Raw genomic sequence first — 19091 nt, forward strand, 5'->3', positions numbered from 1 at the left:
TTCTAGTATTTTCAACTGGTGTTACAGTGTTAATTGACACATTTCCCCATGACACACATAGACTTTTAGCCTACCAATAAAAGTATTTTGTAGATTACATCATCTTATAATTCTTAGGCTAAAGAAGTTTTATCTCAGTGTCTTATCTTGGGTATACTAGGGTTCCCTGATGGATCCTGTATAGGACATATAGAAGACTTTTGAATAACTAATCTAGACTTAAGCATAAAACATAATTAATTAGGGAAGATGGGGAATATATAAGATTGATTAAATTATAATGTTGTAATTGTGCAGTTATGCAGGCAAAATTAGGTGTTTGTATAGGTTAAGAGGTGAACTGTTCCAAAAGAAATATTCCACAGTTTTCTATTATTTAAATGTGAATGGCATCTCAATTTTTATAAAGGTTTTTTGATCTGAGTGATGGAGATGTAATTGAGTAATAATCGTGGACCAAAACTCCTGTGGAATAATAAAGCAATAAAATCTAAAATGAAGGGATTCTTTTATTCACATACACTTCAGAGTCTTTATAGTACCCAATATAAAAAAATAATAAGTATTTAATGCATAAACTCTGATAAAAATTAGGTAGGATGGGGCACCTGGGTGGCTCAGTTGGTTCAGCATCCAGCCCTTGATCTCAGCTTAGGTCTTGATTTCCGCTCAGATCTTGACCTTAGGGTTGTGAGTTCAAGCCCTGCATTGGGCTCTGCACTGGACATGAAGTCTACTTAAAAAAAAATAATTTTAAAAAGTAGGTAGGAAAACATTGAACACTTGTATGAACTACTGCACAGATTTGTCTTAGATTTTTGGTATATCCCAACTTTTCCAAAAGTGAACCTAAAACCTTCACCTGTAGAGAAATAAAAGAAAAAGTCATGTAGAATTTACTCCCCACCTTGTGTTACGTATTTCTAGACATTCTATTAAAAAATATGGAATTTAGTCACAGCAACATTGTCTACTTTCATAAATCAAGATACTGCATTTGAATTCATTTTCTCAATAAACGGTATAGAAGTAGGTGATACCAATGAAGTTCTGACAATAAACCTACCTCCACTTTGCTTCATGTGAGGTAGGTTAGAATCTGAGTTCCATCTGTGATACAGTGTGATGTGTATTATGTCTTCTCCAGCCTTTCCTGAAAGCTGTCTCAGGCTGAGAAAACTGGATGGGATCTTTTTGTACTGGAGTCTTTCCCCCCTTCATCCATATCTGATGCAGTTTGAGGATAGGTAGAACTGTCCAACTTGGTGGCATGTGTATTTGGTGAAGTTAAGCACTAAGGATGGTCTAGACTAAGCAATACCTCTGCCTACTCTACCCCAACCCTTTGCTTTTGGATGTTTCTAACTTTTAGGGCTTACTGGTAGTACTAGTACTTAGTTCTCTTTGTTTCCTAAGCTCTAAGGTTACTGGGCCTGCTTAGAACCTGCAGACTCCCCATTTTAGGGCCTTTGAATATATCTGAGTTTTTTTCTACCTGGAATGTGCACCCTTCTCTCATGGCTTGTTCCTACTCCTTGAGTAGCAGCTGCAAAATCATATTCTCAGATAAAATGTCCTTTGAATATATCACTAGCACCTGTATTCTTTTCTTACTTCCTCTTACTTCTTTCATACCAGTCAATATAATTTGAAATTGTTTTATTATTTATTTAGATTTATTTGTGTTCTTTTCTTTTTAATTAAAAACACTACATTTTGGGGATGCCTGGGTTGCTCAATCAGTTAAATGTCTGACTTCAGTTCAGGTCATGATCTCACAGTTCATGAGTTCTAGCCCTGCATCGGCCTCTATGCTGACAGCTCGGAGCTTGGAGCCTGCTTCAGATTCTGTGTCTCCCTCCCTCTCTGTCTTTCTGCCCCTCCTTTGCTCTCACTCTGTCTCTCTCTCAAAAATAAGTAAACATTAAAAAAATTAAAAAACAAAAACAAAAAACACTACATTTTTGGGGTGTCTACTATGTGCCCAACAGTGTAAATTCTTTCTATAACTAAGCACATTCAATCTTTGTAAAAATCTTATAAAGAAATTATTACTAATCATTCTTTAAAGATGAGGAAAGTAAAGCTTAGATTGTCACCTACTCAAAGTCTCATCGCTAGTAAGTAGCTGTTTACAGAACTGAACATAGATTGTCTTCATATTCTATAAGGAAGGGATGGAATCAATTTTATTCCCTATTAGTAGCCCCTACCATGGTACCTAGTATATATTTGGTACTTGATCAGTACATAAGAAATTGGGAAATTTCATGGTTTTACTGTATGAGAAATCTAAGCAGTGGCTACTTCCTGTGAACTACTAAGGTGAAAGATTTTCTATCACTCTATAATTTATCAAAGAGAGATATTTGAATGTTCATGGAATGACTAGCCAATTGTTCACTTTTCCAAAAATCATCAGAAAAATCTTCTGATCAAGTGAAGCTACATATATTAGATTTTAAGGTGTCTTGGAAGGTGGGGAACTGATTGATTCTGGGTTAAGTTTATGACACATGTTTAGTTTAGTGATTACAGTAAGGCAAAAGTCTTAAAGCTAGTCTTGGCTTCAAATTTTAGCCTGTTCGACTAGATTAAGTAAGACTTTTTAGTTGAGTTATGGTCTAGTATTTCAGGAGAAAGTATTTTCTTGAGCAACTAAATAAAATTTTGCTTGTCTAGTAGTGTTTAACATTTGTTAAACATTATTTAACATTAACAGGAAAATATACCTGGTCCCCTATTGTTTAACACAAGGATATGAAAGTATGCCCAGTCTCATTATTGTTCAGCTTAGTAATTTTAAAATATATTGGTTTCATTTTTCACCAGGAAGTAATGATATTATGCAAGACAGAAGTATGGACAGATGCTTTTTATTGCCCCCAACAAAAACCTAATGTGGCATTATATTCATATTTGTATGCAGAACTTGCTATTTACCAGTGGGAGCATTAGGCTACAGATGTGATAAAGTGTTGCATCACCCCAGTGCATTTCACCAGGTGGCACACTGCTTGTATTTATATTTGAGGACTGTGTGTTTCTAATTAATAATTTATAAATTTATACAATCAAATGGAAAGGGACTGCAGAACAGTGGAGGATGCACAGAGATGTGTAAACAGAAGACTCTTTAATGGCAAGGACAATCGATTCTCCCCCTCTTCCAGTTTTATTGACCATTGGATTTATAAGCATGAGCATAAAATGCTTCACAACACACTGAAAACAAGTGCAGTTGGTCTACATTGAATCTCTTTGTAAAAGAATGTACTACCCATTTTAATTTACTTCACACAGGGTTTTCTGGAATTCAAGTTTGAATTTTGAAGAAAAAGGCCATTATGGAGTCTTTTGTTGGTTTGATGGCTATAACTTTGTCTCTGTGCTCAGAGACACGAGTGAACCATAGAAAAAGTCATCCCCTTCACTTCTCTTGCAAGATTGCTTTCTGAAGCAGTTTATTAGGGAAAGTCACCATTTAATTAGAGAGAAAATAATTTCTTTAAATATACTGTTCATAGGGGAAATGACTAAAATTCATGTTGTGTGCACAAGAAAACACAGACTGTTACTTATGGATATGGCAGTCAATCAATAGATAGTTGCTTTAAAAAAAAAAAGTACACTACCCCTGCTTTGGGGAAAAAAAAAAACAACCCTCTATTAAACTAATACACAAGAAAGTATCAGTATTATAGTAGCTTCAACCAAAAGTCATTTTTTTTCTGTAATGTGAAGTTTTGAGAAAAAAAGTTTAACTTCTACCAGCAGAAACTTGATTTAGGGCAATTTTTCCACATTACTATAGGTACGAGGCAGAGTGAATGTAATCCTTCCTGTTAGATAAGTTTTCTGGGGGAATGCTTTTGATTACTAATCAAGGAAAACAAATAATTCACTTTCAGGGCCAATAATGTTTAGATTTGGAATATTTTGACATTCATTTTTGTGACCCCTGGTTATTCCTGTAATTTGCTCATTCTAATGCATTTACCCCCTTTAAAATCAAGCCAAGCTTATGTCTCTCACTTTTTTCTTGTCTAGGCTGTTTATCCCTCTGGCTATGAGACTCACAAATGGTAAGTAAAACCATGCTTTTCTTAGAGATAACATTGATGCTGTCATCGAAAACAAAGATTTAGAGCACTCAGAGCTTGTAAGACTATTATCTGGAGTCATTTCTAACTTATGGGCCCTGTTCCAGAGCTGATGCAGTCCTAGATTCTCCATAGCATCACTTGCTGTTTCATTACATAATTCTACCTATTAATCTCTAAGAATTTGCCAATCAGGTAAATCAAATTTGAATGAGATCATGGTAGGATAACCTGTGTGTTAAATCAAGTGGTAATAAGATGTACCTAGAGGTTTCTTCAGCTAGAGATAATATATTAATAGTACCAAAATGAAATAAAGCAGTTTCAAATCATACTGGCCTTTAGACTAGATGTTGGGTCACTATAAAAATAAAAACAAAAACAAAACAAACAAAAAACATTAAAACATAAACATTAATAAAAGTGATCTGAGAAAGGAGCAGGTGATTTATTTTTGAATATGTTATTATATATATTCTTTTAGAATATGTTATTTTCTGGCATTAGTATTTCTATAGCTATCTTGGAGTAGTCATTAAAAGTAATAGTTGACCTGTGTTAATATTTTTTTCCTTAAAGATAGTTATTAATTTTCCTGGTAAGAGAAGGGGAAGCAGGAATAATGGTAAGAGTCAGGGACTGGAATCAAAGGACCTAGCTAGATTTGAGTCCTCTACTGCTCCTTCCTTGCTGCTCTGTGAGCTGAGGCAATTTAGTTAAACTCTCTGGTCAATTCCTGCATCTATAAAATGAAGATACTATAAATAACAGAAAAAATTTTAAATTATTTAGTGAGACCATGTGGGAAAGTATGCCAAGGCTATGAAATGTCACACATGTCACTACTACTTACCTTCAAAAAAAAAACAATGGCTTGACGGCTAACAAAACAAAGCAGAAACAAGAATCCTAAACAACCCTTAATAGGTAGTATCATGTCTAGTATGACATGGCATCAGTGACAGAAATCTGGAAACAGCCTGATGGTCATGGAAATAATTAAGGATGTGAATGGTCTCCTCTAAGTTGCGTATGATTTAAGATAGAAGTGTGAACGCATGACTGATGTTTTGAGGTCAAAGAGGTTGATTGGTCAGAGTCAGACACCAGAGGGAAAGCAATTATGTTAACTCAGACACTGAAGTAAACAGATGAGAAAAAAGGAATATTGAACAATCTTATCCTACTTAATTGCTGAGCAAGAGGTAGTTAATAAATATTCTTGGTAAGACAAAATAAATAATTACTAAATAAAAACATGAATGAACTGTTATTAAAACCTACGGAAAAGTATTCTGAAAATATACAATGTAGTTAAATGAACAATTTTCAGGTGGGTTTAGATAAACTAAGAAGATGAGGAGAAGGAGTCAAAGGATAATGAAAAACATTTATTGATTACTCATCTGTCAGATTACATTCTAAGAACTTTATGTGCATATTGATAATTAATCCTAAAAAAGTCATATGAACAAAGAAATGTTGGTCTCATTTTACATATAAGAAAAATGATTTGAAGAGTTTAAGTAATTCGTTCAAAGTAACTCTCTCATCAGAGAGTTATTCAGTGGTAGAACAGGGACTCAAATTCAACCAGCATGACTCTAATCTATTGCTAAGTAGAAATTTCAAAAGGTTGAAAACTGTGACTTTCATGAACATATAAAATTAACACATATTAAAGTTTCCATTCAATTCATTAATTAGGGAGGAAGCCAATAAGATGTTATGACCTGTACAAGGAGGGCACCTATTGGGATGAGCACTGGGTGTTGTATGGAAACCAATTTGACAATAAATTTCATCTTAAAAAAAAAAAAGAGCATTTTGAGAAGCTATGTACCTATAGGTAATGTTAGGATAGTTTACGAGCTTCAATACAAAACTGTCCGATGGGGCCATAAAACTTTAGGGTTATCGCTCAGTGGGACTGCAATTATTTGCATATTTTCAGACAGAGTCAAATTAACACATGACTTTACCACATCTGTGATCTTTAATTGTAGTAAATAGTTGACTATGAACGTTACCTGAGATCATCCTTGGTTAGACATTTCTTTAATATGATAAGGAAAAGATATGCTGCCCACCACTCCGTTTTACTTTGCAGATTCAGATCATTTTATGACCTAACATAGTAATATAATGCTAACATAATATATTTCATTTTAGATATGCATTCACTGGGTTAGAAATGTAATGCTTGTGTTATAATTATTTATGTTTTATATAGGTAAGGAAGCTAATACTCAAAAAGATAAAATAGCTTCAGATCCATATACTTGAGACAGGATGCAAACTAAAAGTTTTTCTGTAAACTTTCATATTATTTCCTCTATGTTTTCCATACAGCATCATAATTCACATTTTAATACTGTCCATATAGCATCATAAGTCAGCACATTTTAATTATAATTTTTTATTTGTTGTATAAACTTTTATATATTATGTTAATAAATTAAAAAATACAAAAAAAAGCAAAAATAACATATCTTTGAGTGTTTTCCTAGCCATAGGGAAAATGAAAGTCAAAAAAACCCAGCCTTGCCCTTGAAGAGCTCAACATGTTGCATATGGCCTTTTATGAGACCAAGTAAATAGAAACATAATGCATTATTTAAATAATAATTTCCATCTAACCAATACTTAATGAGTATGCATTTGTGAAAAATACTGTGCAGATGCTCCTAGGAATATAGATCAAGAGGAAACGAACTTTGCTCTTAGGGGATTTTCAGTCTGACGATTTGACATTCTAATATTTTTCTCAAGTGTTTCTATAATTACTGTTGTCATTAAGGTCTTATTCAGGTCTTGCTTGGATATATAAACTAAGCTTCTGAATAGGTTCCTTGTCTTAGACTCATCCTCTGCAGTGTGATAGTATTTGGCATTGTCACATGTTCTAAAGTCCAAGTATATAATACAATGTACCAAAGGGTCTGTTAATGGTGAGTACAAAGCGATAGAGAAAAGATAAGTATAGAAGACTTACTGGGCAAGTGAAGTTAGAGAAAGAGGGATTTGAGGGACATTAAAAATAAGTTTAACGGCAGAGTAGAAGTTTGCCACATAGAGAATTCAGGAAAGGGATGTTATGGGCTTGCAATTATGGGTAAGAGTACATGTACATGGTAACCATGAAGGGGTGCCACTTGGAGTTCTCTTTACTAGAGACCTTGTAGAGAGTAGAGGCTTATTCTGCTTGCAGGGCATTTGGCCTCTATTTCAGTGTTTGAGCTGAGGACATAATCTTCTGAGACAGCACAATCCAATGACTGAGCATGCACAGGATATTAGGAGCTAGTCATTTTTGCTCAATACAGACTCCCTTTCAGGCAGTTTTTGCAATAGAACTTCCCATTGAACTGGCTGAGACTTTCTCAGAGCTGTACAACAGTCCTGTGTTACCCTCAATCCTTCCTTCCCCTCTCCTTTCATGGCATCATGGTCTGTAGACTTCCCCTTCATACTCCTGCTTTCTCTCCTTTACCTTTCATTGGCATTACCCTCCCACCCCTGCCCAAACCTGTTATTCTTGTAACTGTTTCATCCCATGCTTCCTGGAGAACCCAAGCTGACATGGTATATTAAGGTAAAGGACTGTGAAAAAAAAGAGAAAAAAACACCTCATATTTTAAGGGCTTCCCTCCAGATGGAGAAACCTTGAGCCTAAACAAAATTTGGTACAGTGACTTATGTGAAAAAATTTACGTAGTACTGAGCAATCACTTGGATATAATATTTCTTTCAACATCTTCATCTGTTGAATGCCTCCTCTGAAGCAGGACAATTTTAAAGCAAAGGTGATAAAAAGATGGGTGTGATACCTGTGCTGGAAGATTGCATAGTCTAATGACCCTGGGAATGGGAAATGTGGAAGACATTATTTATGCTTTAGAAACTGCTCCTACCATTGAGAAGTCTCGTGTGTATGGGTATGGTAGTCCCCCAAGCAGTGTTATTCAGGAAAGAGAGATTTGTTGTTTGGATCTAAACTTTTTTTAATGTTTATTTTTGAGAGAGAGAGAGGGAGAGAGAGAGAAAGACAGAGCATGAGTGAAAGTGAGGCAGAGAGAGAGAGGGAGACACAGAATCTGAAACAGGGTCCAGGCTCTGAGCTGTCGGCACAGAGCCCAGTGCAGGGCACAAACTCATGAACTGTGAGATCATGACCTGAGCTGAAGTCAGACACTCAACTGACTGAGCCACCCAGGTGCCCCTGTTTGGATCTAGGTACCATCTCACCAGGAGTCCATCCCAGCTGCAAAGAGGAAATTACTATTAATAGTTGTCCGTGTGTTTGTCATTAAGGGTAACAATATCCCATCAGTAAAAGTAAATGGATTGAAGGTCCCTTAGAGTATTGTAAAAGGGTTAAAATAGTATACAAACACAATCATATTCAGTAAGTCTTGTTTCTATCATTGGGAGAAAATTAGTTCATTGGAATTTTTTATTTAGTCATTAACACATTATTTAATCAAACTTTAAGATTAAGCAGTAAGGTTTAAGCGAAAATATGATTAATTTGTTTGTTCACCATTGCTTTTTGTAGTGAGCTTTTTAGTGTATCAACAGCTTCAGATGAATGCATTAACATTAGGATGAATTTATAAATAAAACCACATAGATTCTTAGAATATTAATACTATGCCTGTAATAGAAAGCCAAAAATACTTACTAGAGAACATCTTTGAGAAACAGATGCAATGTTGTATGCATTTCTAATAAATTACTTACAGTGCATGATGGGACGATATGCCTTTGAACACTGGTCAATCAATCAGCAAATGGCTGTGTAATAAAATTGCTTGGAGCAAACTTTGAGAACTGTCCCTACATTTTCCTCCTCCTCCTAAGATTAATTACGTGTAGGGATTAAAAAAGGAAGTTGATTCATACAAAATCCTTTTTCCTTTACATGCAACGTTATTACTGTAAAGGAATATGTAATACAATTTAATTGTCATCCGAAGCTTCTGTCCTTCTTTCTGCAAGTGATAAAATGATCCATTTGATAACAATACAGGACAATTACACAGGATATAGATTTTAGTAAATCCATTGACGATTTGTGTGTTTATTCCTATGAATCTAGAAAACCATTATATATAAATTGATCTATCCAGCTATTGGACTCAAAACATCAAAGACCCAGATTGTTACCACAGAGTATCTTAAATCTATTTTTGGTTATGAGAATTAGAAATAAATAGTATCATATTTTTATTATGTTATCTTCCCCAAACTATTTTGCTTAATCTTTTCAGACACCAAACAGAAGTAAATTCAAAGCCAAATTTGTGTATCTAAAGGTCACTGTTGGTTTTTATTGGGTTTATAAACATCATAATCATTGCCAAATTGTGCCTTCTCTTTTTGGCCACACTTCCTGAAGAAATAGATTGCCATGAAGATAGAGCTACTGCCTTGGCTGCATAAAACAAAGGAACATGGTTTAATTCTTGGGAAGTCCAGAGAGCCAAATGCTGCAATGGACCATGACAGAACAATAGAACAATGCATGGCTGACTTAGGGATAATGTCATGTTTGGGATGTTTAAAAGCATTTGTAGAGGGATGTACTATATTGATTATTGTAACAACATTAGAAATGTTCTTGTGGCTCTAAATTCCTAACATAGTATTGTTTATGCACATACAAAGAGGGTCAATGATCAATAATCCAATTTGGCACAGACAGACTTACTCTTTACCTTTTTTCTTTTTAACCTCCATATTCATTGATGCAGAAGTAATATAATACAGAAGCTTGCAATTTAAAGAGTACAAGTCTTATTTTATCTATGCCTGGATGGACTCTCTCGACTGTGTTTTTTCATGTTTATTAATTATATGTTTGGTATTTATCTTTCCAGACTTTCTTCTGTCCTTCTCTTTCTCACCGCTCATTTATTTGTACTATGTATCTCTGTTTTTCCTGTTGTTTTCTAAACTAAGTGCTATCAGCATTGCTTTTATATATTTTTTAACTTGACATTTTTTACTTTATTTGTCTTCAAAACTATTCCATGTCACTATGTGTAGATGTACCTCATTCTTTTGCATTTGCACATGGTATTATTATGTGTCATGGATAGACGGTATGTTTTTTTCCCTTTTTTACTAAAAGACCTTTAAGTGTTTCCATTTATTCTCTACTACATAAACTGTTTAAATCAATATCTTTCAGGATATGCTGTGTTTTTTATAAAAATTCATTTTATGTCATAAAATTAAAAAACAAAATCATATTGCAGCTATCTTGATAATTCATATAAATACTCATAAGCTAACAACTCTTTTATCCAACTTCATTTTTCTTTGCTCATTCAATCTTTATCCATCAGTCACTTCCCCACATATTTACTAATTTTTATCATCTCATTATTTTTACATTTCATGAATTGCCTAAAATAGTGCTACACATAGAATAAATGTGATACTTAGAGAGAAAGGCTTTGAAGCCACCTAAACATGGAACCCAGACTTGATGCCATTAAGTTGTCATTGTGTACTTAGGGTTCGGTTACTTTAGCTAAAAACATTTCAAACATATATGTGGCCACCCAGGGGGAGTCTTTTTTCTTTAATTTTAAAATTAAAAAAAATTTTTTTTAATGTTTGTTTATTTTTGAGACAGAGAGAGACAGGCAATGAACGGGGGAGGGTCAGAGAGAGAGGGAGACACAGAATCTGAAACAGGCTCCAGGCTCTGAGTGGTCAGCACAGAGCCTGACACGGGGCTTGAACTCATGAACCGCGAGATCATGACATGAGCTGAAGTCCGACGCTTAACTGACTGAGCCACCCAGGCACCCCCCTTTTTTTTTAATTTTAATGTTTATTTTTGAGAGAGAGAGACAAAGTGTGAGTGGGAGAGGGGCACAGAGAGAGGGAGACACAGAATTGGAAGCAGGCTCCAGGCTCTGAGTTGTCAGCACAGAGCCCTATGTGGGGCTTGAACCCACAAACCATGAGATCATGACCTGAGCTGAAGTCGGATGCTAAACCAACGGAGCCACCCAGGCGCCCCAAGACACCCAGGGAGTCTTATTTTTTAATTTGGCATCCTAAAGCCCCAGATAGTGATCCTGTGGCCCAATTTATATCAAGTCTTCATTTCTAAACCAAGACATGTCCGAGTTAGGTTTTTATGCAACAGATCAGCTTCTGCTACAGCCAAGTGGATAAAGATGGAATAGTAGAAGACTGAAAAAGATTGAGGTCATGGGCAAATGAGCGCACCAACTGCCACAGTGTAAAGAGGGGGGATAATGCCCTTCTGTTAGGATTATTGTGAGGAGTAGGTGAGACAAAATCAAAAGAGGACCCTATCATATATTCAACTATAAGATGCCTAGTGCGTTTTATATATTAGTCCATGTCTCCCTCCCAAGTGATAATTTCATAGGATTGTGCATGTGTTGTCTTTTTCTTTTCAATGGACAGTATACTACATATGTTATTCTGCAACTTCTCATTTTTTGTTTAACAGTATATCCCAGAGATTTGTTTCCATTATCTGTACTTAGCAAGGTAACTGATGAATCACACTTGTTATTATAAACAAGCTGTAATGAAACATCATTAACCATTAGAGAAACACAAATCAAAACAATAATGAGATATCACTTTATGCCAACTACGATGGCTGTATCAAAAAGATAGTAACAAATTTTGGGGATGATATGAAAAATTGAAATCTTCATATGTGGCTGGTGGGAATGTAGAATCATGTAGACACTTCAGAAAATAGTTCAGCAGTTCTTTAGAAAGCTAAATATATCATATGACTCAACAGTTGCACTCCTAGATATATAGCCCCTTTCTGATCACTTATTCAATATACATTCATGCAAATATGAAAAAAATAAACATACACAAACACAATACACACTTCCAAGGGAATTGAAAACATGTCTACACAAAAACTTGTAGAAATGTTCATAGTGGAATTATTCATAATAGCCAGAAAGTGGAAACATCCCACATGTCCAACAATTAACAAATGAATAACCAACATGAGTATACCCATACAATGGAATACTATTTAGCCATAAAAAGGAATGAAGTGTTAATATATCCTATGACATGCATGAGTCTTAAAAACATTAGCTGAATGAAATAAGCTGGACTCTACAGACACATATTATATGATTTAATTTATATGGAATGTTCCAGATAGGTGAACTCATAAGGGCAGAGAGGAAGTAAGTGTTTGCCAAGATTTGGGGTTGGTGGGAGGTGGAATGAATGCTAATGTTTATGGGGTTTTTTTGTGGGTTTTTTTTGATTTGCCGAAGATATTCTGGAATTATAGAGTGGCTATGGATATACAACTTTGTGAATATACAGTTGACTCTTGAATGACAGAGGATTAGGGTGCCCACTCCCCTGTGAAATCAAAAATCTGTGTCTAACTTCTGACTCCCCCAAACTTAACTGCTAATAGCCTACTGTTGGCCAGAAGCCTTACCAATAATATGAACAGTCAAATAACACGTATTTCATATGTTATACATATTATATACTGTATGTTTAAATAAAGTAAGCTAGAGAAAAGAAAGTGTTATTTAGAAAATTATAAGGAAGAGAAAAATACATTTACGGTACTGTACTGTACCAAGAAAAGTCCATGTATAAGTGGACTCATGAGGTTAAAACTTGTGTTGTTTGAGGGTCACCTGTACTAAAAATCATGGAATCAAACACTTTAAAAAAGTAAATTTTATGATATGTGAATTATATCTCAATTTGTAAATATTCTCTAGAAATTCAGATTTCAATTCTGAACATGTTAAATTTCAGATGCTTATTTATCCAAATGTTAATTGTCCATAAATTTGTTTCATTGATCCATTAGAATCTATTTAGTTAGTGCCTTCATTACCAGAAACAAAGTAATTTTAGCTGATTCTTTTTTTGTTTTTGTTTTTATTTAAATTCTAGTTACATATTACATATACTGTATATTACATAGATATAATATATATATACATATTACATTTCAGGAGTAGAATTTATAACACCCAGTGCTTATCACAATAAGTGCCCTCCTTAATGCCCATTACCCAATTAGTTTATCTCCCTATCCACCTCCCTTCCAGCAACCCTCAGTTTATTCTCTGTAGTTAAGTCTCTTCTATGGTTTGCCTTTCCCTCTCTCTTTTGTTTTTTTTTTCCTTCTTTTCCCTATGTTCATCTATTGTATTTCTTAAATTCCACATATGAGTGAAAACTTATGGTCCTTCTCTGACTTATTTCACTTAGCATAATACAGTCTAGCTCTATCCATGTTTCATCGGTTGATGGACATTGGGGTTCTTTCCATAAACTGGCTATTATTAATAATGCTGCTATAAACAGTGGGTGCATGTGCCCTTCGAATCAGTATTTCTGTATCCTTTGGATAAATACCTAGTAGTGCAATTGCTGGTTCATATGGTGGTTCTAATTTTAACTTTTTGAGGAATCTCCATACTGTTTTCCAGAATGGCTGCACCAGTTTGCATTCCCACCAACAGTATAAGAGGGTTCCCCTTTCTCCACAGCTTCACTAACATGTTTTTTTCCCCTATGTTGTTAATTTTAGCCATTCTGACAGGTATGAGGTAGTATATCATTATAGTTTGGGTATATCATTGTATTTCTCTAATGATTCTTACACCGATTCTTCCTTGGTTGTGGTGGTGTTTGGGCTTTGAGCCATGACATTTGCAAAGTTCTCAGAATGCTTTTAGCCAATCCTCCCTAAAGAGTCTTACTGCTGCTTTTACTCTACTCCCACTACTATATCATCCACAACCAGCAGCACCACAGATAAGATTCATAACTGATTTACTGAAATCAACTATGCAAAAGACACTTTACATAAATTAGCAATAATCTGCAAAAACTCACTGCATCATTACATTTTATGGAGGAGGAAACTAAGACTTAGAGTTCAAGTAAGGTTTACAACGGACTTTTCCCCCTTTAACAGATTAATGTAGTTGTTATCAATCCAGACAGCACATTACGATCACTTTTAAAAAGAGCAATAGTTAGGTACTTGACTAAAATAGTTAAGTCAGAATCCTGAAGGGTAGGTTCTACACATTAGTAGTTTAATCTTTTTTGGAGATTCCAATGTACTTAAAGTTTTTCAGGAGAAACTCAGTATCTGACAAATTGTAGTCTTTTGAATCTGTCAACAGAACACACATGTTAATATGCCCTTGATTTTTATGATAAAGATCATATTACAATATGTCCAATTTAACCAACATGAAACATATTACTAACGTATTCCTTGGTGATAGAAGGATTATTTACCTATCCTCATTGGTCTTTGTGCCGATAAGAAGCTTTCCTAGCAATAAGAAAACGTTCCTTTGACTTACACAATTGATTTCTTATTGTAGGTCAAGAGAATAGTGTTAATCCCTTAATCCCTTTATGAGTACAGTCATTGCAATATTGGAAAACTGTCACAAGTCATTCATTATCTCCTTTGATGTTCTCATTAGGAAAAGAAAGAATGCCACTTGCTATTTAATTGAATCATTTCATTTATTTTGTTAATTATTGCAATTGTTTACATATAGTCCATTTTGAGAAACTATTATAGGTATCAAAAGGACAATTTGATAAAGTGTAAAGTTTTGATTAAAATAGTTGTGTAAGCAACTCAAAGGTAGAAAAGGAAGATTTTATTTGGTCTTCCATTCTACTCATTATATCTATATCTTCACATATTTCATAGTAGACTTGAAATACATGGGCTGCAGGTTGGGTGTGTATAAGTGCCATGAAGGTGCAGTCGTGCTGTCTTCATACCGTGCCTGGAAAAGAAAAACATGGTCATTGCATAGGTATTGAATGAATCTATGACTGGGTGCATGCATATATCTATACACCTATCTATCTTCTCAGTAAAATTAAATTCCTCGAGAGCAAAGAGTCTCCTTTTATCTTTTTTGTTTGTTTGTTTCTTTTAAGAGGGACAGAGACAGCATGAGTGGGGGTTGGGGGCAGAGAGAGAGGGAGAGGGAGGGAGAGAGAGAGAGAGAAAGAGAGAGAGAGAGAGAGAGAGAGAGAGAGAGAGAGTCCCAAGCAGGCTCCGTGCCTACAGCACAGAGCCTGACATGGCACTCAAACTTATAAAACCGTGAGATCATGGCCTGAGCTGAAACCAAGAGTCAGATGCTTAACTGACTGAGCCACTCAGGTGCCCCCCCGTTTTTTTCAAAGTTCTTTTTATCTTTTTGTGTCAGCTGCTGCTATTAGCATAGATCTTGGTACATCATAAGTTGTCTAATAAATATTTTAGTTTGCTTTCTAAAAGTAATCTGAAGTAGTTGATATCTTACTGGCTTCATCACTCAGCCAAAACTAATTGGCAAACTGTAAGTTTAAATCAAATTTGTTTTCTTTTAAAAAAAATACAGTTTTTAAATTGTTCTTATCTCTATCATATTTCTATAAAAAATAAATGGTTTGTAAGGTCTCTCCAAAATTCAGGAATATATTTTAAGTAATGGAAAGAGATGTAAGAGTAGAATGTCCCACTTTGGAGAGGTCTCCATGAAATACTTGCAAAATAACTTATTGACTAATAGCCTTGTTTCTCAAATTGTGATCTGCACAACAGCATCGTTGATATCACCAAGAGTTTGTTACAGCTGTAGAATCTCAGATCTCACTGCAGGCACATTAAACAATAATCTGAATTTAAGTTTGAGAGGCACTAAATTCTTGTTTGCTCGTTTTTGTGCTTTAAAAATATTTTGATGGGATATGGGGGTACTTTCAGAGTGTTTTCTGCCCAGGGCATACTCCCAGGAAATAGATTTTAATATTAAAACCTTTTTTTTTAGGTGTCAGCTAACAGAACTCCTAGAAAATAAACCTTTTGTGACAAATAAGAATCATCTGTATAGGCTGGTAGAGAAGGGTATCATCTTGCTACTAATCTTGATCACCGTGATTTCTATGATGTGGAGCTCCATGTTGTTTCTCAGGGAATTTGAAATTTTCTCCTGTCTGCTCATCTGATGGCCAAGCAAAGGGCTGTCTGTACTCTGTGTATATAGTCAAAGAGAATTTTCTTGACAGTCAAAGTGGTTTTCTTTATTCATTGTATTTTTTCTTCTTCAATAGCCTCCTTCATATTCTCTGGTCTAAATGAGGATGAAACAAAAGTAGGGTGAAACCAAATGTTTACTCGGCCATCCACCCTCAGCACTTAAAAAAAGAATTCTTAGTGCCTTCATTCTTCATTTAGACACTTTAGACACTTAGAGTAAAAGATATGCCACAACAAATAAACATAATCAGTTGACCTGATGTTCTTAAAAGCAGTACATTAATTTAAAGTTTTAAAGTACAATAATTTCCTTTTTGTGTGTGTGTGGCTGGTATACTGAATGATCTTTGGACTAGAAGTTAAGGAACACAAATTCTTTTTTTTTTATTTAAAAGATTTTTTTAATGTTTATTTATTATTGAGAGACAGAGAGAGACAGAGCATGAGCAGGGGAGGGGCAGAGGGAGAGGGAGACACAGAATCTGAAGCAGGCTCCAGGCTCCGAGCTGTCAGCACAGAGCCCAACGCGGGGCTCTAACTCACAAGCCCTGAGATCATGATCTGAGCCGAAGTCGGATGCTTAACTGACTGAGCCATCCAGGCGTCCCAGGAACACATTCTAATGTCAGCTCTTGGAATGACTGGGTATATGTGACTCTATGCAAGTGATTGAGGTTTCTGGGCTGAGATTGCTTTTCTTAGAAATGACATTGTTGGCATAGACATCTCTGGAACCTCTGTCTCAATGACTCCATGACACTGTATCAGCTTCATTTTCATAAAGCTCCTGATAAAACTAATTTAAATCCTCTTACATATGATACTAAGTCAGAAAAAAAAAGAATATTGTTTTATATAGAATACAATTGTGAAAAAATAGGTAAATAATAAGAACATTTAAGATTTCTGTCATATTGCTGAGAAAATTAGATCTGTATCAATAAACATTTGCAAGTGAACAGTAACTAATGCTCAAATATAATACTTCCATGAATTAATCATGTCTGCTTTTGCACAGCAGCAGACTGATCAGGGCTTAGCGAAGCCCCCAGCTACTTCTCACTCTCAGACTGTATTTCTGAGAGCGAAATTGATTATTTGAATTGACATTCTCAATCCCAAGTCACCTAAGTGAGCAAGAGGTTATGAATATTATAGAGAGATTTTATTTTCCTCAAAGTCTGCTCTGAATTCAGAATTGTATTGAAGGTGCGGAGAGCAGTGAGGCGATGCCATATTCAGCCCACTGGGGAGGAGGGAAATGAATAGGAGGCAAGTGAGGATTCCAAGGGGAACAATAAACAAATCTGTCTCGCTTACATTCAATGTGAAGAATAATATTTAGTATCTCCAGAGTGCTTCACTGATCTTGATATCTCAGTTAATTATTGCCTCCAATTCTAGGGTTGAATACCTACTATGAGTTATGAACTGTATTTAGTGCTGAGGATACAAATGTGAAAGAATCCTGAATGCTGTATTTTATCACTGGTAGTTTGTCAGTATTGCTGTCTGACTCATAGGACTTTTAAAACGTAAATCATTCTGCACTGAATTTTCTTCATCAACTGTCATTGCTAAGAATAGAAGTCCAGAGATAGAAGGCCTTTTGTGAGATGTTGGCTGTGTACTTTTCTGGCCACATATCTCATCATTTCTTACGCCGATGACCTGGGTTTTACCAAAACTTTTGCATCTCACTCCAAAAATGACTTTAGTGGAGGGACAATCCTCTCTTAAATTTCATTGTCTTTCCATGTTATTCCATCTTCCCAGAGTGGCTTTCCTGGCTTTCTTCACTTAATTAGCTCCTACAAGTTATTCAAGAATCAATTGAGATATTAACTCCCAAGAGACCTATCCTAATGCCTATAGGATTATTGGTCCATTTTTGTATTCCCGTAGGAAATAGTTCTTAGGTCTACTTCAAGGGCTACCATCGATTTTTCTCTCTAGACCATAAAATTCTTTGAGTCACCCAGCCCAGAATCTGGCTAGTACATGCTCAAATAAATTTTCTTTAAAGAAAAATTATTGAACGACCCTATGGGGTAGGTGCTTCACATTATTCTCTTCCTTTTATAGCTAAAGAAACATTCAAGATCTTATCCAAAACCCAGGGTCAGTGGGTAAAATACATCTGGTTTTCTGAGTAAATTGTAAGTTCATTTTCAATGCAGTACCTTTTCATCTTGTGCTAACCAAAATCACTGATGGAGAGAAATATCAGGGCTACAAAAGCCCCAGGGAGAGAAAAAGAGGTGACTTTTGTGACTCATGATGAATTAGGGTAGTAAAACCTATTTTGGCCAACTTCCAGCTTGTGCTGTTGGTAGTAGTATTGTTGCTGCTGCTAAACAAAGAAGGTTGGTCCCAAACACATTGCAGATTAGAAAATAAATTTATGTACTGTAATTTTTCTCTTGAAGTCCTCTAAGATTCTTCTTTTTTAAATTTTTTCAAAAATTAAATCAGCTTTAGACACAGGCAATTTTGGAGAAGACTGTTTGCTGTCTGTCTGCCTTTGAAATAAATTTTATTTGATCTGTTTTATTCTCCCTTTTTTTCTTTTGTTATTTATTTATTTATTTACTTACTTACTTACTTACTTATTTTTGAGAGAGAGAGAGAGTGTGAGAGAGCAAGCATGAGTGGGGATAGGACAAAGAGAATCTTAAGCAGGTTCCACAGTCAGCGTGGAGACTGATTTGGGGCTCAATCTCACAACCCTGAGATCATGACACTGAGATTATGACCTGCACCGAAATTAACCTACCAAGCCACCCAGGCGCCCCTCTTCTTCTTTTAAAAGTAGTTCTCCTTAAGTTGGCTAAGACATATTTTAGTAGGCTTTATGCCTTGCATGGAGGCCAATGTGGGGCTTGAACTCAGGACTGTGAGCTCAAGACCTGAGC

The sequence above is a fragment of the Panthera tigris genome, chromosome D1 (assembly GCF_018350195.1).
Source record: "Panthera tigris isolate Pti1 chromosome D1, P.tigris_Pti1_mat1.1, whole genome shotgun sequence".
NCBI classification, from domain to species: Eukaryota; Metazoa; Chordata; class Mammalia; order Carnivora; family Felidae; genus Panthera; species Panthera tigris.